This window comes from Hibiscus syriacus, unplaced genomic scaffold, assembly GCF_006381635.1.
Source record: "Hibiscus syriacus cultivar Baekdansim isolate YM2019G1 unplaced genomic scaffold, ASM638163v2 tig00109973_pilon, whole genome shotgun sequence".
In the NCBI taxonomy this organism is placed as follows: Eukaryota; Viridiplantae; Streptophyta; class Magnoliopsida; order Malvales; family Malvaceae; genus Hibiscus; species Hibiscus syriacus.
This window is the reverse complement of record NW_024062544.1, coordinates 329251-352027: the sequence shown is the minus strand read 5'-3', so window position 1 is coordinate 352027 and position 22777 is coordinate 329251. Positions and strand designations below refer to the sequence as shown.

Below are 22777 nucleotides of genomic sequence, written 5' to 3'. Positions count from 1 at the left end.
AGAATTTTAAAGTCTGCATGTTTTTTTATCATGTACATGGAGATTTAAAAAAAAAAGGGGACTAAAAGTCAATTTTTTTCTTGAAAGGATGTAGTAAAAGTTAATAGGTCTTTATCATCTTACACTAGGAATCGGTTCTACATATACAAATCCAATGTTATGTCTATTAATATTAAACTTTTGATTTGGTTGTCGTAAATTAATTAGATATTATTTTGTTAATATACTTCACAATGTGTTTTTATTATTTTAATTTTTATATGATAGTTAAATGAATCATTAATTTGTTAATTAAATATTTTTAAAATATTTATTTTAATATCATTTTATCACTTTACTTGTGATATCCGATCTATCAATCTGATAAAAAAGATTAAATATTTTTATTAAAAAGGTGAAAATTATGGGTTGGATATCTGATTTATTAAACAATATGACCATATGACTCGAATATAAAACATAATATCTAACTATGAATAAGTATCCAATCAACTTTCAGACAAATGATTTATTTAAAAAAAATAACAATTGACAACACATTTTATGCAAACGTAATTACTCGAAGTCAAGTTCCTTGAAAAAATAACATTTAAGATATCACTCATTAGGTTAAGTATGAACCATTTTTTTAACTACATGATAAAATAAACATCTAATCTTTTAAGTATCGAAAAGCAGTGGTAGACGTAAGTGGATTTCAGGGTGAATATGTGTTCATTCTGAAATTTGAATTTCTTAATGTTAATTGTTCATTTTACTAATAGTATTTATCCTAAAAAATTTTTTATCTACGCTATATAAATTATTTTTATTAATAATATATACATACTCACTCTAAAATAAAATATATTTGTGATGAATACCTGTTTATAACACTCCTATTAATTAGTAATAAACGCAATGCTAATGGATGCCTAAAAGCTAAGAGGGCCTAGTTTTCTTTGAGATCAAATTCGAAAGCGTCTTATTTGAATTTTCATGGGCCCACATGTTCCAATGGCTCTTACATTTGAACAAACGCTGCTGCCATATATATACTTACTAGTAAAAAATGTTCAAAACTAAAATTGAAAAGACAATAAAACAACCCAAGTTTCACTTCTACAAATCCAAATTAAAAAAAAGGAAAAACAAGAGATCTTTGCAAATCAGCGTCTCAGATTCTACTTCAAAAGGTTTCTCATAAAGGAAGAATTCAGGTAAGATTTTCAGTTTGAAATTTATAATCATTTTCAATGCACACATTTGTTTCAGTTTCAATACTCATCGAATGATTTGATTAGGTTTTCAAAAAAAAAAAAATTGAACTAGAAAATCCAACGAAGAAACGATGTCGCTCACTCCAGATCAATTTAGAAAAACTGCAATGGGAGGATTAGTACCATCTCCTTTCCTCATTCCCCGCCCCGATCGACGTCGTGTTGACTCTAGAGGAACTGATTGGCTCTCTAATCTCCAAAATAGAAATAAAGAGGTTAATGCCAAAGTGCTGCTTAGATGCATGTATTTTTAGTTTCTCAACTTAATTTATTTATTATTTAACGTTTTTGTAAAATATATATAATTTAGACCGGTATATTCTTTTTCCTTGATGAATCTGAGTTTTAGGCCGTTAAGCGAGGATGAGCGGAGGACGAATGTTCCGAGAGTGATTTCGTGTAATGAACTTAAAAGGGAAGTTACTGTTTTGCAAAATGTAGCTAACAACCAGCTTCAATGTTATGAAAATGATCCATCTTATTAGGGTTGTTTCAAATTCACAAGATTAATTGGATTTTGTTTTACATTTGCAAGGTTTTTGGCCCCAAGGCCCAGCAATGAACAATATATGATCAAATCAAACTATTGCCCTCATTGTTAATGAAGTACTTGATGTTTTCAACTGTACTGTCTTTGCCTATGGACAGACTGGCACTGGCAAAACATATACAATGGAGGGTGGGATGAGAAACATGGTATAAGACCGTTATCATCAAATCAATGTTTTGTTGAGATTTTGTATTTGATGCACCATTTTATGTTAAGGATTTATGTTAAATACAGGGTGGGGACTTGCCTGCTGAGGCTGATGTTATTCCAAGAGCAGTGAGACAAATATTTGATACCTTAGAGGCCCAAAATGCTTATTATAGCATGAAAGTTACATTTTTGGAGCTCTACAATGAGGAAATAACTGATTTTCTGGCTCCTGATGAGAGTCCAAGATATGCTGAAGATAGGCAAAGAAAACCAATCTCTTTGTTGGAAGATGGAAAGGGTTGTGTTATTATGAGAGGTCTAGAAGAAGAAGCCGTATACACTGCTAATGAAATCTACACTATCTTGGAACGTGGAGCGGCCAAAAGATGTACCGCCGATGCCTTGTTAAACAAGCGCAGCAGGTTGGATTTGTTTGTTTCATTTGTTAATATTATGCTTGGTATTTAAGAACCTTTTGACTAAAGTCACTTTCTTTGCCATGAAGCCGTTCTCATTCTGTATTTTCCATCACTGTCCACATTAAAGAGTAGGCTGTGGGAGAAGAGGAATTGATCAAATGCGGCAAGCTCAATCTGGTTGATTTGGCAGGATCTGAGAATATTTCACGTTCGGGTGCTCGAGAGGTAGGGAAATGTAAATTTTAGTTTTTGAAGCCTATTACCTGGCACTTAATTTCTTTTATTGATTATACAGTCTTGGAATTTGACATGTCTTTGAAGGGTCCGGTCCCCTCCACACCCCCCAAATTATTTTTCTGTCCATTACTTTCTAATACATGGCTAATTACCAATTATAAGTATGATTATTAAATGGATCTACATATATAAATGATAATGATGGGTATATTTTAATCAGTACCTGTGAAGTTTTTTCATCAAATTGAATTTGCAGGGTCGTGCAAGGGAAGCAGGAAAGATTAACAAGAGCTTAATTACCCTTGGCCGTGTCATAAGTGCACCTGTGGAGCATTCAGCTATACCATACAGGTTTGCTTCCTTAAAAGTCATTTTCGCACATTGAGTTGCTTGTAAATTTCTTTTAGTAACTGTTTTCGTGTGGTTACCAACACTCTTTGCAGGGATAATAAGCTGACAAGGCTCTTGAGAGATTCTTTGGGAGGGAAAACAAAGACCTGCATTATTGCCACAATATCTCCATCTGCTCATTCCTTAGAAGAAACATTGAGCACCTTGGATTATGCCCATCGGGCTAAGAATATAAAAAATAGACCAAAGTGTCGAAACGATTTTTGAAGAGCAGGGGGCGAGATTTTAAAAACCACGTCATTTTTTAATTATTCTCTTTTCAATTGAATTTTTAATTAAAAACAATGTGATTTTTAGAAAACCTCTCGTTTCGAAAATTTGGAAATCCTTTTACGATAAAAACATGTAGTTTGAGGAGTCGCCACCAATCTTTGATTAGAGTGTGATTGGGCACCCAAAAATCTTTTGTCATTTTAAATCAAAATTAATTTTAATTAAAACGACAAGTAGAGGTCTGCATTATCAAAATCTGAGTTCGAGAGTCGATTACGTGTGAGGAAGGATTAGCACTCCCACAACGCTCTAAATCGGTACCTAGTCGATTAATTAATGTATTTGCAACGAATTTCACAAGTTCGAGTTTAATTTGATTAATGATCACTTTAAATAACAAAAATGTAAATTTATAACATTGAAAAGCAACAAAATATGTTAATTTAAAATTACCAAGTCATTAGAAAGATAAAGGATATTCGATTATTTAAAAATATCGAGACCATATCTTTAGGTGAGTTCTAACAACCTTTTCTCAAACAATTTAAATAGCCGAATATTTCTTTTTCTTTCATTCCTAAATTTTAAAGTGATTAATCCAAATTTAATTAGGCGTTACTGACGGGATATAATTTTAATTTAAAATTGTCAAAACAACTCTCTAGTAAGTTAGGAGAAACCATTCCGACAATTTTAAATTAAAAGAATATTACCTTTAATCTAATTATGTAACGACGCGAGTCATACACACGAGGTTAACATACAATATTAAAAATTATCTAATTAATAAATAATATATGAAAAACTAACATGCACTAACATTACTTAATGTATTAATATGTAACACACTAATGGGACTTAAATACGAAAAATAAAAACATAACATACCAAACTATGAGAAAAACTATACATATTACACTAATAACCAAATTACATTAAACCGAATTTTAATATCTAAAATATAAACAAAATAATAATTGAAATGAACATATGAGTAATACACATAGTAAATAATGAAACCAGAATAAAACAAATCATCACCATAATGGACTAAAATTATAATAAACCCTAAACATACATAGGACTAAAAAGAAACATGCACCAATGTAAAGATTAAATGTCTAAAAACAACAAAAATTAAATACACTACTACTTGGGACTTAAATTAAATACGGAAAAATATAGAGACACAATCAGAAAACTCGAAAATCATGATATAAGGATCAAAACGCAAGATTCTGAGAATAAGAAGGCCAAATTACTAATAAAAAGATTGTATTCGGGGACCAAAATAAAATAGGTTAAACATACAGGACCTCACGCTAATAACCCCTAAAACACGGTGACCTACAGATAATTAACCCTAAAATTTCCAATATATATTCTAATTATAAACTAAACCTAATCCTAACTCACACTACCCCAGCCGTTCCTCTCATCTTCTCTACTCTCCCTCTATATTCTCTTTTTCATCTCCCCCATTCACAAGCCACGACTGAGACTCCAAATCCCAAATCCAGCCACCATGCACAACGCCCTGGTGACTCAACGTAAAGGTAAATGATCTTCACATTACCTCTCTTTATTCTCACTCTATTTTGAAATCACGATCTAAAAGCTAAACCTCATACCCATATGCCAGGTCTCTCGGACAAATCTCAATGCTCGAACACCAACACCTGTTACGCACGACTCGGGTAAACAATCCTCTCCTGATTCTATTTCATATTTACTTTGGTTTGAAGACAATACCAGTACACAGAAAGAAAATGGGAAAATGGAAACAAACCAAAAGAGAGTACCTCAAACCCAAAACGTGTTTTCTATTGCTTTCTCGATTTTTGAATACAATGAAGGATTGCCCTTTCTTTTCTCTTTTACATTGATTTTCTACTGTAAATTCGAAGGAAAAGATTGAGATCACCCTCATTTTTTACTGTTTTCGTCCCATGTTGTTGATGAACACCCCCATTTTTCGTTGTTGCTCCTCTATTCTGGAATGCTAACCGAGAACCCCTGTTCGATCCCCTATATCCTATAAAAAACCAAGCCCCTGTGTTGGTGAGCCTTTTTTCTGCTGTAGTCTCTCTGTTCTGCTGAGTAAAATTCCCCCCCAGCTCTCTCTCGTGTGTGTGTGTGTTTTATTTCTGGTTCCTCCCTCGTTGATTTCTCTGTTGGTTTTTTTTGTTCCTCGTGATCTCTTCTGCTAATTGTTTTTGTTGTCTTCCTTCATTTGTGCATGGTATGGGCATGAGATGGACTGGGCAGTGGAGCAGGAGCATCAGGGCACGGGTGATGGGGAACCGAGTTGCTCGGTCAAAGTGCTGGCAGGGTGATGTCCGGGCAAGCAGGCTTCACGTGGGATGTTGCTCGGTCACAGCTGGGAGCCGAGCCTTGTATGCTCGGTTGTAGTGCTGGCAGGATGTGGTTTATGAGCTACTGTTGGGCTCTGTAATTGGGTCAATTATTTGTAATTTGGCTTGGGCTTGTAATTAATTTGAGTTTGTAAAAGGACTTTGAACACTTAATTTGAGTTTTAGATTGACTTTTAATTTATATATCGGTTTCAAAAATGAAACGTATACAATATCAATCCAATTAAAGCCAAAGTCTCTCAATTTCCATATTAACCCAAATCAAACATCCACGATTCATCACTTGAATTGATTCCTCATCGATCACAAACACCTTCAAATCAATTCTCGTTAATCATCAAGTGAATTTAAATGGCCCGGACAAAATTATAGTATTGCAGCTGCCACTATTTGCTCGTTGTTCTGACCACAAGAATGTAGCAAAGACAAAAATAATGACCTAATTTTGTCTGATTGCAACGTCATTTCCCTTTCTTCAGTCTTCTTCTTGACTTTCGCTTCTGTCACTTGCACAAACCCTTTTAATGGATTGTTCCACTTCTTCATATCCGAGAATATTCGATTTCTTCCCACATCTGATGATCTGGTGGTTTGCTCAAACACTCTTCTGAAAAGGCTAAAAATGGCTTGGATGACTTATTAACTTGGTGAAAAAAACATCCTACCCGAAGGTCTTATGGATGACTCGAAGGATTTATCATCTTGCTCGAGAGACTCACAAATGACCCGAAGGATTTAATCGTCATGCTCAAAAGACTTACTGATAGATTTGCTCCACTACTCTCTTGTGAAGGCTTAAAAATTAACCAAAGGATTTAAACACCATGCTCGAAAGACTTACTGATGTCCCGAAGGACTTATAAATTGTGAAATTTTGAAAATCATATTCTTCGTTTTCAAAAATTCCATCTTCTTAAAACATCATTTTTCATTTTAAAATTCTTGTGAAAACATCCTACCCGAAGGTTTTATGGATGGCCCGAAGGACTTATCATCTTGCTCTAAAGGCTCACAGATAACCCGAAGGATTTAAGCATCATGCTCGAAAGACTTACTGATGGCCCGAAGGACATATAAATTGTGAAATTTTGAAAATCGCATTCTTCATTTTCAAAAATTTCATCTTCTTAAAACATCATTTTTTCATTTTCAAATTCATGTGAAAACATCCTACTCGAAGGTTTTATGGATGGCCCGAAGGACTTATCATCTTGCTCTAACTTATAGATGACCCGAAGAATTTAAGCATCATGCTCGAAAGACTTACTGATAGCCCGAAGGACTTATAAATTGTGAAATTTTGAAAATCGCATTCTTCGTTTTCAAAAATTCCATCTTCTTAAGACATCATTTTCCATTTTCAAATTCATTTGAAAATATTCTACCCGAAGGTTTTATGGATGGCCCGAATGACTTATCATCTTGCTCTAAAGGCTTACAGATGACCCGAAGGATTTAAGCATCATGCTCGAAAGACTTACTGATGGCCTGAAGGACTTATAAATTGTGAAAATTTGAAAATCGCATTCTTCGTTTTCAAAAATTCCATCTTCTTAAAACATCATTTTTTCATTTCCAAATTCATGTGAAAACGTCATACCCGAAGGTCTTATGGATGGCCCGAAGGACTTATCATCTTGCTCTAAAGGCTTACAGATAACCCGAAGGATTTAAGCATCATGCTCGAAAGACTTATTGATGGCCCGAAGGACTTATAAATTGTGAAATTTTGAAAATCGCATTCTTCGTTTTCAAAAATTCCATCTTCTTAAAACATCATTTTTCATTTCCAAATTCATGTGAAAACATCTTACCCGAAGGTCTTATGGATGGCCCGAAGGACTTATCATCTTGCTCTGAAGGCTTACAGATGACCCGAAGGATTTAAGCATCATGCTTGAAAGATTTACTGATGGCCCGAAGGACTTATAAATCGTGAAATTTTGAAAATCGTATTCTTCGTTTTTAAAAATTTCATCTTCTTAAAACATCATTTTTCATTTTCAAATTCATGTGAAAACATCCTACCCGAAGGTTTTATGGATGGATTTGCTTCACTACTCTTCGGTGAAGGCTTAAGATGGTGCTTCACTACTCCTCTATGAAGGCTTAAGATGGTGCTTCACTACTCTTCTGTGAAGGCTTAAGATGACTGCTTCACTATTCTTCTATGAAGGCTTAAGGTGATTACTTCACTACTCTCCGGTGAAGGCTTAAGATGGTTTGTTTCACTCCTCTTTGGTGAAGGCTTAAGATTGACTTTGCTCCAATCTTATGTGTGCAAGTCTTTCTTCATACATGAAAATCTTTGTTTTTCTTCTACATCTGACGGTCTTCACTTCAAAGCAATGCTTCTTCTATGGATTAGACCTCTCTGTTCTTCAGGGTATGCCTCTTTAAACGCAACTCTTTTCATTTGAGGTTTGAAATCTTCCTTTCAATCATCAGGATTTTAACATTCTGCATCTTCTCTTTTCGCTGGAAGATCTGTCAAAATCATGTATTTATGCAAGAAACACGAATGCAATTCAATGTACCAGTGTAATTCATTTTCTTTTATGCAAATGATGTTATCATGAATGCATAAATGTTGAATTAATCTTCACTTGGCTCCAGGGTGGTGAGCTCGATCTTCTTCCATTTGATCATTCTTTTCCTGGGTTTGCTTCATATACCCGTGTAACAACTCATAATTTCCAATTTGCATTTAGGAAGAGCCCTCTAATCTTCTTCTATCTTATTGCCATCTTTATTTTATGTCTTCATTTCGGAGAGAGTGTTTTCTCTCTCAACTTCTTGCTATGGTCAGAAATACGACTATGTTGCCCTATTTCTGTCCTCGGCTCAATTATGCTTTCAGAGTTGTTCTTCCAGGACTCTAACATTGATCGATGCTCACTTGACTTGCTTTACAAGGTAAGCTCAACTCAAATTCACGGTCTGCCCCTGACACTTCGAGTTGCGAGACTCATTCTCAATAACTTCTTGGTCTGAATCTTGTCATCTCAGCATGATGTGGGTTCAGTCGTGCCCCAACATTATCATATATTGGTATGGGCCTTCAAAATGCTCCATTACCTCAAATTGTAAGGCTCATTCTTCATGCCTCATTCTGAATCTTGTCATCTCAACATGAAGTGGGTTCATTCGACCCCCAATATATCATAACTTAAATGTTCTCATTCTGGTGTCACTACACAGTAGTGTTGTCAAATAATTTGAGGGCTTTTCTTCATGCTACTTAAAAAGTGATCAACCCTTCTAACAAATATCTTGTATTTTATACAAGTTGTAATATATGTCTCTTCTGAATGATGAGATCATCTTCTTCTTGACGGGTTACTGACAACGTCACAAGGAAATGTTGCCAGTTCTATCCTTCATCCCTTCTGATCTTCTTGGACCATCTGCTTCAAGATTGTGGAATGCTTAATGTTTCTGCATTTCTTATTCTTCTTCTCAAATAGAGGCACAATGAGCCTCACCAGCTTCAAGGACCTTTCACATTTGAACTGTCCTGTTTTAAAATGTTTTTCTTCTTTCTCTTATTTCAAAGATCAAAGAATGAAAGAATTTTATTAAATATTGCCAGTTAATTCAGACTCGTAATCAAATCAAATCATAGACATGAGTTCACAAAAGATCAAGAGAATCAATAACTCTTTAATGTTTTCAGGGTTATATATCTTTGACAAGTATCAAAATTGAGGGGTTGGCTTTAAGTCGGCTTCCTATTTTCAAAGTTTTCGACCACCAAAATATCATTTCTTTATTGATCATTGTGAATATCGCAACATGCCCTTCTTTATTGGCTTGGTATTTTAATCGGATGCGGACAAAATGACGCAACTAATATAATCCATTACCAGACTTTCCAGAACACTTTCATTTCAGTTCTATGAAATCTTCCATTTGTTCAAGCTTCGTAGACTCCTCTAACCAGGGTAGTGCAGAAATATCGATCTAAAAATGAAATTTCTGAGTGCTCGTGTGAAATTGACTATGACAGGTGTTCCTCAACTCCCTTAGTCCATCTTTATCGTAACTCCTTATTTAGATAAACTTGATTTAATTTTCCCTTGTCTGGCTAGCTGAAATCAGCTTTATTGTAATTTTTCTTTATCGGGCTAGCTGAAGGATTCATCTCATCACAAAGTCTTTGACTTGACAATCACAGTGGAGCATACACCGAATTTCCAGGTACCCAATCAAGGTCATGGTTTGAATATAATCTATTCATAAAGCCAGGGCTTTCGAGTTTCCTCTATAACCAATTGCCTTAGCGGAATAGCTCAGCTTTATTGTATACACATATAATATAATCACCTCTATCAGACCTCAGTATACATATAATATTATAATCTGGGTACACGAATCTAATTTCTTAAGCTTGTCAAGAAGAACATGTCATAGTCTAGGTATTGTTGAAGGTCAGAAAATCTCATCGTTAGAGTTCAATTTCCAAGCAACTGACCTAAATTAGATTCACCTACTCAACTATTCCATCCATGTAGATCATAATCATCATTGAACGTCATCAATAAAAGTATGTTCTAGACATTTTTGTGATGTCATACACAAAATATGCCCCATGTTGTCCGCTCATATGCATACCTGAATACCAAGTCTATTGTTCACTTCCTTATAAGAAGAGGAGGCTATATCGGTCTCTGCAATAGAATGGTATGGTGTTCGAGTGTATCTTCTAGGGGTAAGGTCCAGGGTCCTTGTTTTATCAGGTTTCAACCTTGCCATTTTGTCGAAGATTTATAACTCTAATCATTAAAGAGCTTTTAATTCAATTGATATTCAAAGAATTTCAAGTCATGAATTCTATTCAATGCTCGCCATCCTTAAAGTAACATGAATTCATTTAAATATCATTAAAAAAAACTGATGAGAAAGTTCATAAAACATGTTCAAACAAGATGTTGCACGCAACATAAAGTTTCATGATGAATGAAATGATTTTTGCGTAGTCAGGTGCCCCACTATTGTTCTGACGCAGTGGTGTTTGACTCAATCGGATGTTATACGTTGCACTCTGATGCCCCACTCTAACTCGTCCTCCATTGTTCCACTAGTTCTTGTGTCAACGTCCCATTTTCCATAAGCATCTCTATCTCCTTCAACAACGGCCTACAATTTCCCGTAGAATGCCCCAATACCCCCAAGTAAAAATCACAGACACCATCTGGGTCATAGCTGTAAGCAGAAGGGTTTGGTTGCACTTTCACTGGCCTCAGTGTGAGGTATTGACCTTTAACCAAATGGGGATATAAATCTGAGATAGAAGTTTGGAACACTTTCAAAGTACTTTTCGATCGTGGGACCTTCTTTGGACGACTCGAGTAACCAGCTGCCCCTTTTCTCTTACGGCTGTGGGAGCTATGGACGTGACATTCATTTAGCTCATTAACTCTTCGCTATTCATTTTTTGAGCTTTTGGAAGTGACTTTCAAGTTTCCCTTACTGATTGCATCCTCAATTGACTCTCCAACTAGCATAAGGTCCTTGAAGTCATTCGTCGAATTTCCCAACATTAACTCAAAGAAAGGAGCCAGAAGAGAATCGTGAAACATATGTGATATTTCCTCTTTTACCAAAGGAGGTTGAACTTGCGCTGTCACTCCTCTCCATTTTAGGGCATATTCTTTAAAGCTCTCAGTAGCCTTCATCCTCATTTTCTGAAGGTGATGACATTTTGGGGCTAAGCCTTTAACATAGCGATATTGCCCCAGAAAAGTATCAACTAGGTTGACCCATGTCTTGATATGCTCTCTGTTCAAATAATTGTACCATACTACAGCTGGCCCAACAAGACTATCTTGGAAGAAATGAATCAACATATTATCATCATCTAAGTACCCTTCCATCTTTCTGTAAAACATTTTCAGATGAATTAGGGGACAACTGGTGCCATCATATTTCTCAAAATTAGGCACCCTAAATTTATATGGATGACCAAATCAGGGACCAAACTGAGTTCTCTGGCTTCTAACTCCTTGTGAGTGGCGTTAACAACCTTCATATTTTTAACGGCTTCATTCAACCACTTGAATTCATTCTCAAACTGCCCATAATTGACGAGGCTCTTCCCTTGGTTTGAGTTAGATGCTCCGGGGCAAATTATCACTCTTGATGCACTACTCTGATGAGACTGGTATCCTTTATCAGTGATTTCCTCTCTGCCAACAGCCTTGGTTGCCAGCACCTGGATCATTTGATTCGATGCGCCTTGCAGATATCCCGATGCTTGATTCCTCGTATCTTGTTGCAACCCAACCAGCTGCACTTGCAACTAATCTTGTGATTTCTCATTAGACTGCTCCATTGCTTCCAATTATTTGTTCATTATGATGAGGAACAATATGAATGAATGATCTTTGTACTACTGTCACATAACCTCCCATAAATTATTTCCATGTTTTCAAAATTAATGCATATATAAGATGCTTAAATAAAGATATGCAATACAAATGCTAAATGCAAATACAAAAGGTGTCATTCTAGAGTGACCATCTTAAAACAACTTTCATTGAACACAAAGGTTTCATTACATCAACAAACTTTTACAGATAAGGGATAACTTTCGCTCCTAGATTTTTTATCTCCTTCAAAAACCAATTTAACTTCCACTTATAATCGGGGGTTGAGTTATCAATCTACTTCAATTCTCTTGCAAAGCCAACTAAATCAACCAATTTGTGAGCCACACCGCTTGCTTGAGTCATAACCTCTTTCATAACGTTGTCCCTTTTCTCTATCTTGAGTGCTGATTCTCAGAGCTGCAGACAATGTTGTTGATTTTTCCTTGTAAGAAAGTCATTTTGGTTATGAAACTCTCGCATAAGATCACTACAGTCATCCACCATCTTCATCAACTTCTTGTTCTTGGCTTTAGTGGCTTCTAGCTTAGCTTTACTCTCCCGCTTGTGGCGCTGATGTGAGATTTCCATGTTAGCTATGACCAAATTCAACGTCTGATTTTCAGCTTGATATCTACCCAAATCATTGATAGCTGTATCGCACCTTTTCTCTGCAATCTGTAATTCATAAGAAAACTTATCCGCTCGGCCTTCATGCACCTTGCAATTCTTTCTCCACTGTTCAACATCATTCTTCAATTTAGCGACTCCTACTATCTACTCCTCTGAGACATTTCCTATGCCGGCAAATTTAAAGGCGTGCCTGATCCTTTGAAAACTATCCCGCATAACTTCCATCTCTCTGCTCAATCTATCATTTTTTCTCTTTAAATGACGAATCTGAGCTTCATACCTTGGCAAACTATCTTCTTCTTGGATGTCCTCACTGATACCCTTACCTTTGAACACTTTTGGCTCCGACTCAACAGGATAAACTGCTACCGAAGTGTGTTGTCCTTCTGATTCAAATTCTAATACTCCATGATCCAGAAGATGTTGGACTCGATGTTTGAAGGTAGTGCAATTCTCAATGGAATGTCCTTGAACCCCAACATGATATTCACAACAAACATTTACATCATACCATTTTGGATACGGAGGCTGCAAAGGCTTCACATAATGCGGAGCTACTTCTCAGGCTTCTAACAGTACATCATACAACTCTTTATATGATATTGGGATAGAATCAAAATTAGAGCCACCTTTCGACTTGGGTTGAACTGAAGCTTCAAGCTTTACTCCCCCTGATGTTGGGAGTAGACTATCAAATGTCATTGAGTTCTGACTGCATGGCTTCTTTTCATCCTTCTGAGCTTCTATAGTTTCCACTATTTCCTTGGTGTTTCCAAACAACTTGTTGATGCGAACAATGATTACGCATGGCTTCTCATGCTGGCTAGAATCAATAGGCTCTAAAATAGTCTTTTGCATATTTGACACCTCAAGATCGAGCTCTTTCCTTTCTGCTGTAGAAGTCCCACTTCCTTTGGCAAAAACATCTATTCTATCCATCATCGTGGACATCTGCTCTTTTATCTCTCTTATCTCCTTTTGCTCTCCCTCAGCCATGCGATATTTGGGCGCAAATCTCTCCACTATTCTTGAAGCTTTCTCAGGATGCCACTTCTTGACCGTGTTATAGCTTGTTTGATCACGAAACCCTTTGTCCGTCATGAAAACCTTTTACTATGATGAACACTCACAAATCAACACCTTTTGATCATGTCATAATCATGCAATGCAGACAACGAGAAAAAACAACATAAAAGCAAGTTAGTACAAATAAGATATTAATGTTGCCAAAAGTAACAATAGCAAAATAAAATAAATTAATTAATAAGATAATGTAAAATAAGAATGCAAATGCAAATGCACAAGGTGTTAATTCCAAAAGTGACCACTATAGAACAACCGTTCACTTAGACAACAAGAATTCAGTAAGTACACCATGTAGTCAAAATACAACTGTGAGTCTTCATCTCTTCATTTCCTTGAGTCGTACTCTTCATGGGATATGGTATTGCACCTCCAAAATCGTCGGCGTATTCCATCACCTTTGATGACGTCGGATATCCTTAAATTGAATCTTGAAATCTGCATTCTTACCTTCAAAGCGAAGTGGTCTTCATGTCTTTATGAATGTTCTTCTCGTCTTTATGAATGATCTTCTCGTCTTTGTGAATGGTCTTCTCATCTTTATGAATGGTCTTCTCGTCTTTATGGATGGTCTTCTCGTCCTTGGTATGACTATATATATCTTCTGAGTCAACATCTTGGCCTTTACACCTTTAAAGAAAATCTCCAATCAGCTTCAGATCTCTTCATTCCTCGGGTGTCCTTCTTCATGGATCGTTTGAACATCTCTAGATCTCCCGGTTTTGACTACATGGTGGAGAATTTCTTATCTCAATATGGTCAGCCTTCTTTTTAGTCAATCACTTATGAATTAACACCCCTCGAGGACATAAGGATGAAAATGCAATAAAATTAAAATAAAACAGACAGAGAACAAAAATGGGTTAGTGCACATAAGATAAACAACAAGATAGTGGATACCGTAAACATCAAATAAAACCTACCCTCACATGCTGGCTACCAAATCATGCTTTACTAGATCCTACCCAACATGATATCTACCCGCATGCTTTGTCATTCATAAAAAATCCTAATCGCATGGTATCTAATTCACATGCTTTGTGCGAAAATATAAAACCTAACTGCATGTTTTTCTAGTTCTCATACTTCTTGCAAAAATAAATTCGAGGAAAAGGTTAGAATGAGTTTCCCCTTTGTATCTGTAGACTGAGATTCAACATAAGATGGGCAAAGTTTGGTATCACTAAAAAGGTCCTCGAATTGTTCTTTGCTGGTGCTCCCTTGAGCTTGTCAGACCCTCGATCCTCACCCATTATAGGCTTAAAACGGATCAAGTTCAATTTCGAGAGGATACATTTCCCTATGTCCATGCCAGAAAACTCAACGTTTCACTCGTAAACACAAGGCATGTACCCCAGAGGTTACTTGCTAAAGCCCATGCGGAGAAAAGTAATTTTTCTCACGTAAGCGTAGCGTTCACCCCTACCTAACGGGACAAAGCACAGTAAGAAGGCTTTCAATATCGAAAGTTTGTAGCGACAGTAAGGGGAAACCCATAATTCTTTGCCTCGATCCTAGGAAATCAACAAACTAAAGTCAGAAAACTGAAACACGCAAATCACACGTTAGTACAACTATTTATTCATTAACCAAATCACAAATTAAAATACAAACAAGAAATTTAAAACAAACAAGGGATCAAAAACAAAATTAAAACGAACTTATAAATTTCGTTTGCAAAGATAATTAATTAATCGACTATCGGCCTGACTCTCTAAAAAAAGTCCCCAGTGGAGTCGCCAAGCTGTCGAAACGATTTTTGAAGAGTGGGGGGCGAGATTTTGAAAACCACGTCATTTTTTAATTATTCTATTTTCAATTGAATTTTTAATTAAAAACAATGTGATTTTTAGAAAACCTCTCGTTTCGAAAATTTGGAAATCCTTTTACAATAAAAACATGTGGTTCGAGGAGTCGCCACCAATCTTTGATTAGGGTGTGATTGGGCACCCAAAAATCTTTTGTCATTTTAAATCAAAATTAATTTTAATTAAAACGACAAGTAGAGGTTTGCGTTATCAAAATCTGAGTTCGGGAGTCGATTACGTGTGGGGAAGGATTAACACCCCCACAACGCCTTAAATCGGTACATAGTCGATTAATTAATGTCTTTGAAACGAATTTCACAAGTTCAAGTTTAATTTGATTAATGATCCCTTTAAACAACAAAAATGCAAATTTGTAACATTGAAAAGCAACAAAATATGTTAATTTAAAATTACCAAGTCATTAGAAAGATAAAGGATATTCGATTATTTAAAAATATCGAGACCAGATCTTTAGGTGAGTTCTAACGACCTTTTCTCAAATAATTTAAATAGCCGAATATTTCTTTTTCTTTCATTCCCAAATTTTAAAGTGATTAATCCAAATTTAATTAGGCGTTACTGACGGGATACAATTTTAATTTAAAATTGCCAAAACAACTCTCTAGTAAGTTAGGAGAAGCCATTCCAACAATTTTAAATTAAAAGAATATTACCCTTAATCTGATTATGTAATGACGTCGGGTCATGCACACGAGGTTAACATACAATATTAAAAATTATCTAATTAATAAATAATATATGAAAAACTAACATGCACTAACATTACTTATCGTATTAATATGTAACACACTAATGGGACTTAAATACAAAAAATAAAAACATAACATACCAAACTATGAGAAAAACTATACATATTACACTAATAACCAAATCACATTAAACCAAATTTTAATATCTAAAATATAAACAAAATAATAATTGAAATGAACATATGAGTAATACACATAGTAAACAATGAAACCAGAATAAAACAAATCATCACCATAATGGACTAAAATTATAATAAACCCTAAACATACATAGGACTAAAAAGAAACATGCAACAATGTAAAGATTAAATGTCTAAAAACAACAAAAATTAAATACACTACTACTTGGGACTTAAATTAAATACAGAAAAATATATAGACACAATCAAAAAACTCAAAAATCATGATTTAAGGATCAAAACGCAAGACTCTGAGAATAAGAAGGCCAAATTACTAACAAAAAGATTGTATTCGGGGACCAAAATAAAACAGGTTAAACATACAAGACCTCGCGCTAATAACCCCTAAAACACGGTGACCTACACATGATTAACCCTAAAATTTCCAATATATATTCTAATTATAAAATAAACCTAATCCTAACTCACACTACCCCAGCCGTTCCTCTCATCTTCTCTACTCTCCCTCTATATTCTCTTTTTTATCCCCCCATTCACAAGCCACGACTAAGACTCCAAATCCCAAATCCAACCACCATGCACAACGCCCCGGTGACTCAACGTAAAGGTAAACGACCTTCACCCTACCTCTCTTTATTCTCACTCTATTTTGAAATCACGATTTAAAAGCTAAACCTCATACCCATATGCCAGGTCTCTCAAAAAAATCTCAACGCTCGAACACCAACACCTGGTACGCACGACTCGGGTAAACAATCCTCTCCTGATTCTATTTCATATTTACCTTGGTTTGAAGACAATACCAGTACACACAAAGAAAACGGGAAAATGGAAACAAACCAAAAGAGAGTACCTCAAACCCAAAACGTGTTTTCTATTGCTTTCCCCGATTTTTGAATACAATGAAGGATTGCCCTTTCTTTTCTCTTTTACATTGATTTTATGCTGTAAATTCGAAGGAAAAGATTGAGACCACCCTCCTTTTTTTTACTGTTTTCGTCCCCTGTTGTTGATGAACACCCCCATTTTTCGTTGTTGCCCCTCTGTTCTGGATTGCTAACCGAGAACCCCTGTTCGATCCCCTCTATCCTATAGAAAAATCGAGCCCCTGTGTTGGTGAGCCTTTTTTCGGTTGTGGTCTCTCTGTTCTGCTGTGTAAAATTCCCCCCAGCTCTCTCGTGTGTGTGTGTGTTTTATTTCTGGTTCCTCCCTCGTTGATTTCTCCGTTGATTTTTTTTTGTTCCCCGTGATCTCTTCTGTTAATTGTTTTTGTTGTCTTTCTTCATTTGTGCATGGTATGGGCATGAGATGGACTGGGCAGTGGAGCAGGAGCAGCAGGGCACGGGTGATAGGGAACCGAGCTGCTCGGTCAGAGTGCTGGCAGGGTGATGTCCGGGCAAGCGGGCTTCACGTGGGATGCTGCTCGGTCACAGCTGGGAGCCGAGCCTTGTCTGCTCGGTTGTAGTGCTGGCAGGACGTGGTTCATGAGCTGCTGTTGGGCTCTGTATTTGGGTCCATTATTTGTAATTTGGCTTGGGCTTGTAATTAATTTGAGTTTGTAAAAGGACTTTGAACACTTAATTTGAGTTTTGGATTGACTTTTAATTTATATATCGGTTTCAAAAATGAAACATATACAATATCAATCCAATTAAAGCCAAAGTCTCTCAATTTCCATATTAACCCAAATTCAAGCTTCCACGATTAATCACTTGAATTAATTCCTCATCAATCACAAACACCTTCAAATCAATTCTCGTTAATCATCCAGTGAATTTAAATGGCCCGGACAAAATTAGGGTATTACACAGAGGTTGATTTAAATGCCTCTTTTGATCTATTTAATTGTTTATGTGTGTTGTATGTATTTTACTAATGAAAAAGCTTGTAATTTCAGGCGAAACAGAAAATGTCCAAGGCTGTGTTTCTTAAAGAGTTGTACTTGGAAATTGAGAAAATGAAAGAAGGTATGGAAAGCACTTACAATCTCAATGTCCTTTGATTGATACAAAAAATACAATATAGATTCTTACAAATGGAAAACAAAATTGCTCCAGATGTTCGAGTAGCTAGGGACAAGAACGGTGTTTACGTCCCCCAAGAAAGATTTCTCCAAGAGGAAGCTGAAAAGAAGGTAAATTGTTTTGAACTGCACTTTTTGTTTATGATTTGTTGCATATTCTAAAATTAAGTAATTTCCTCCGACTTGAAAGAAAAACTTTACTTTTGTTTTTCAAAGAATGATCTTCACTCTTTATGTAGGCTCAAGGGTATTGATTTGAATTTTTACTTGTACCTTTGCAGGCAAGCATGGAGAAGATAGAGCAACTCCAGAATGATCTCAACCTTATTGAGAAGGTTGATTCCCACTTATTTTAGTTTCACTCTTTTCTTGCCATGTATTTTTTATATTTTCTTCTACTTCATGCAGGAAGCTAAGAAGTATCATGAGCTGTATCTCACTGAGCAAGAGCAAAGATTGGACTTAGAAAGTGACCTGAAGGATTGCAAGGCAAGCATGTACTGGAAATATTAATATTTTTTTCTATCAATTCTGGGAAATTTCCGGATTGTAAATTGATGTTGTTTCTCCAGATAAATCTCGAAAAGAATAGGAAAGAATTGCTTAATCTTCAAGAGAATTACAGGGTAGCCATCCAGACACTGAAAGAAAAGGAATTCATCATCTCCAAACTGCTATGCTCGGGTACAAGAGTCAATTCTGGAAATTTTCATTGTCTATCATTTTGCTTATTTAGTAACAATGACAATTGGTTTATGAACAGAAAATTCTTTGATTGAAAGGGCAAAAGAGTTACGTACAGATTTGCAACATGCATCAGAGGACATGAATTCACTTCTTGCAAAACTAGGTAAAATATCTGTTCTCATTCTTGGTTATGATCAGTTTATCTTAAGGTTTCCCTTTGAAATATTATCTTTCAAAGTCCCATGGTGTATGTCAAAAACAATTGCCAATCATCCATTAACTAATAAAAGGAGATTTTATAAGGAGATATTACAGAATGTTGCATCTTCCGGACACCATGTTTGATAGGTCCAACATGGTGCAGTTGGCCTAATTGTCTGGGTAGCTCCATTATTTTAGAATGGGCAAAGAAGTGAAATGCCTTTTATATAAAAGATTCCACCTCCATTATTCCAGAGCCCTTAAATATAAATATTTTTCTGCACAGATGATAAGGACAAGATGGAAGCAGAAAATCGAAGCATTGTTTTAACGTGTGGTTCTCAGCTCAATCAGCATCTACAAGATTTGCATAAGACCATCCTGGGCTCTGTTTCTCTGCAGCATCAACAACTGAGATGCATGGAAGAGCATGCTCATTCATTTCTTGCCAGTAAATGTGACGTAAGATTTGGGCAAGTTTTACTTTGTCTTACTCTATAGCAGTGGCTACATTACTTCTGATTCATGATTTATGAATTATTCGCAGGCAACCAACTCCTTGTAATCTAAGGTTCAGAGTATGACAGACATATGCCAGCAGGAGTTGCAACAATTAAGGAACTTGCCAACAAATTCCGAAGGAACGCTTCCTCCAACATGGAGGAAATGCATTTTTCATTTTCATCTCAAATAGAAGCCATTGAGAAGGTATGCTATCCAGAAACACTGCTTTCTTTTCAAGTTGCTTATAGAAAGCATGTGATTCTGATTTGCTTAAGCGCTGTGTTAATTGCTTTTGAAGTTCCTTGTCACTGTGTTAATGAACAAAAGGAGTTATTGGTTTCCTCTGCTCGACAACAAGAAGAGGTGGGTATATTTTTTATTTTCCAATTTCATTCATCACTCTCTTGGCTTTTTCTCATATTTGTGGATAATGACAGGGATTGCGCCACAACTTGATTTCAGCACAAGAAATATCCAAGGCAACATTTCATTTTCTGACTGACATCAAAAATCAAGCTTCCATTTTCATGACAACCCTTGAGGAAATTGGAACCAAGAAATCTCAGCAAATATCAAATTTCGTAAACAGATTCAAGGCAAGTTGATAACCTACATGCATGATTGATATGGGGAAAATAATGAAGGCTAATAATGAAATTGAACTTCTGTGAAACAGGAAGAAGCTGCTAGTGAGGAAAAGCGGGCTATGGAAAAGATTGCAGCAATATTAGAAACTTTGACATCTAATAGAAATGCTATGGTTAGTATCAGCCACTTTGTTATCTTGCAAAACCCAAATACATACATGGAGTTTTTGCTTATAGAATAATTTTTATTAGGTCTCGGAGGCATCAGGACGCATGAAGGACTCGAATATTCAAGATAATAAAATATTGCAGCGGAATATGTCCATGCTGCAACAGGTTTCAGCAGATGCTGGGAAGGAAATGTGCAAGTATATGGAAAAGGTGGAAACTCATTTCGTGGAAAACACCTTCTCAGCAGCTGAATCTGCAGGCATCATGGAAGATGGCCTTCAAGAATGGTAAGTTTTCATTCGACAAATTTTTGTCACCGTAAATCAATTGGTGCAACTAGGCAATAACTAGTTCTCTTTCCAATTTATTTGATCCTATCTGTTCAACACAGCTAAAAAAGACTGAATGTTTCTAGGCAGCAGTGGGAAAAGTGCTAAGACATGCATAAATGAACTTAATACAAGCAGCCTTGCAGAGGTTAAAACTAGTGTTAGGTAAGCATTTCTTGTTCCTTGTTTTTGTAGTTTTAAATGTTAGAGGACTATTCTAAATTCTCTTCTCATCACATTTGACAGCAAAAATATCAGAAGAAATCATGCAGTACACGAAGAACTTTTATCCGTAATATCCTCTATGGATGCAGAGTTTGCCACTAGAACTGGAGATATAGTGGCTGCAATCAATGGTAATACAACTTATTTGTACATTTAGTGCAAGAACTGTCATTTTAGAATTTCACGTCTATTCTCATTATAACTCAGCAAATACTGTCCAGGGCAGATTCACTACTTCATGACCATGAATGTAAGAAGGAAATAGACTCCTTTACAAAAAGTTGCGTAGATCAACTAAAAACAGTGCAAGAAAAGCATGGTGAAAGCATTACGAATATCAGAAGTGAAGCTCAGAAATGCCTCACAAAAGACTACTTGGTATGTTCCATGTATATATATAATTAGTTCAGCTACCAGTGAAATTATTACCGGATTTCTAAACATATAATCGGAATTATATCGAATAGGTTGATGATCACCATACAAAGCCGAAGAAGCGAGACACAGTCGTCCCCAGCTTAGCATCAATCGAAGGGATGAGGATGCCGACGGACTTCGAAGACGACAAAGGAGAAGAAAACAACTTGGAGAAAAACAGATCAAAATGGGGCAACAATGAAAGTAAAATCCAGCAGCATGTTACAAGTTTCTCGCCCAGTAGAACTCCTTTCACCGACGTCAATTGATAAATACTAAATAGTTGTATGGATGTTGTAGAAATTCTCATCTGCTGACGAGTACGTAACCCCTTGTACCTTAAGTCAGAAATATGTGTTGTTTCAATACTATATAGTTATTAGTAGGTATCATGGCAAAAATACCCGTATTCGAATGGGCTCAATCCGATTCGATTCAGTTATGAGAATATTCTATTTTACATATCTATATGATAATCTTTATTTTCTTTAGATGTCATTTTATTAAAAATTAACTGATCCTATTCCCATATGTAATGGGGTAAGGGAGAGGTAGGATAGTAGGTTGCTCCCAACGTCAAGTTGAGAGCAGCTTCCTTGAGAGACCTCTGACAGTTAGAATTATGAATTGCCCACCGTGAGACTCTATCCAACAATCATAAGGTTAAGAGCCTTACGCTCTTACCAACTGAGCTGGACGGGCAATTCTAGATGTCATTTTATTGAAAATGTCAAATTGATGGATGCTATTAGTGTTAATTTCAATTTTAATTGATATATAATAGTAAAATTTTAAGTGATAATTAATCCAAAATAATAATTATATTTTGCTATTGATTTGGTTTTATTTATATCATAATTATTATTAACTATTGGATGTTATAAGAGTTTCATTGCGTATGTAGTATAACTAATTATTAGTAAAGCTTTAAATAAATTTGAGAGTAAACTATCTCTTTAGTCTCCCAACAACCTTGTTAAATATGATTTTAAAGAAGGAAAAAATAAGTGAATAAATAAAATAAAACTAAAGTGATAGTTGGGTGTCTAAACAAATAGGTTATCCTAAATTTTAATATACACGTTATAAGAGTTCTATTTGTTGTTAAGTGGATATTTTTGTCTTGTAGACTGCAATTGACTGGAAAATTATGAGGATTTCGTTTTCAACAGTGCAATGCTTATATTGTTTTCTTGCCATCAACCATGAGCAACTGA

The 22777-nt window shown here is 35.7% G+C and overlaps 1 pseudogene; it reads left to right on the top strand.

Annotated features, from left to right (window-relative positions):
• The first annotated feature begins 1139 nt into the window (after window positions 1-1139).
• On the top strand, window positions 1140-21858 carry LOC120211588 (annotated as a pseudogene).
• The last annotated feature ends 919 nt before the right edge of the window (window positions 21859-22777 follow it).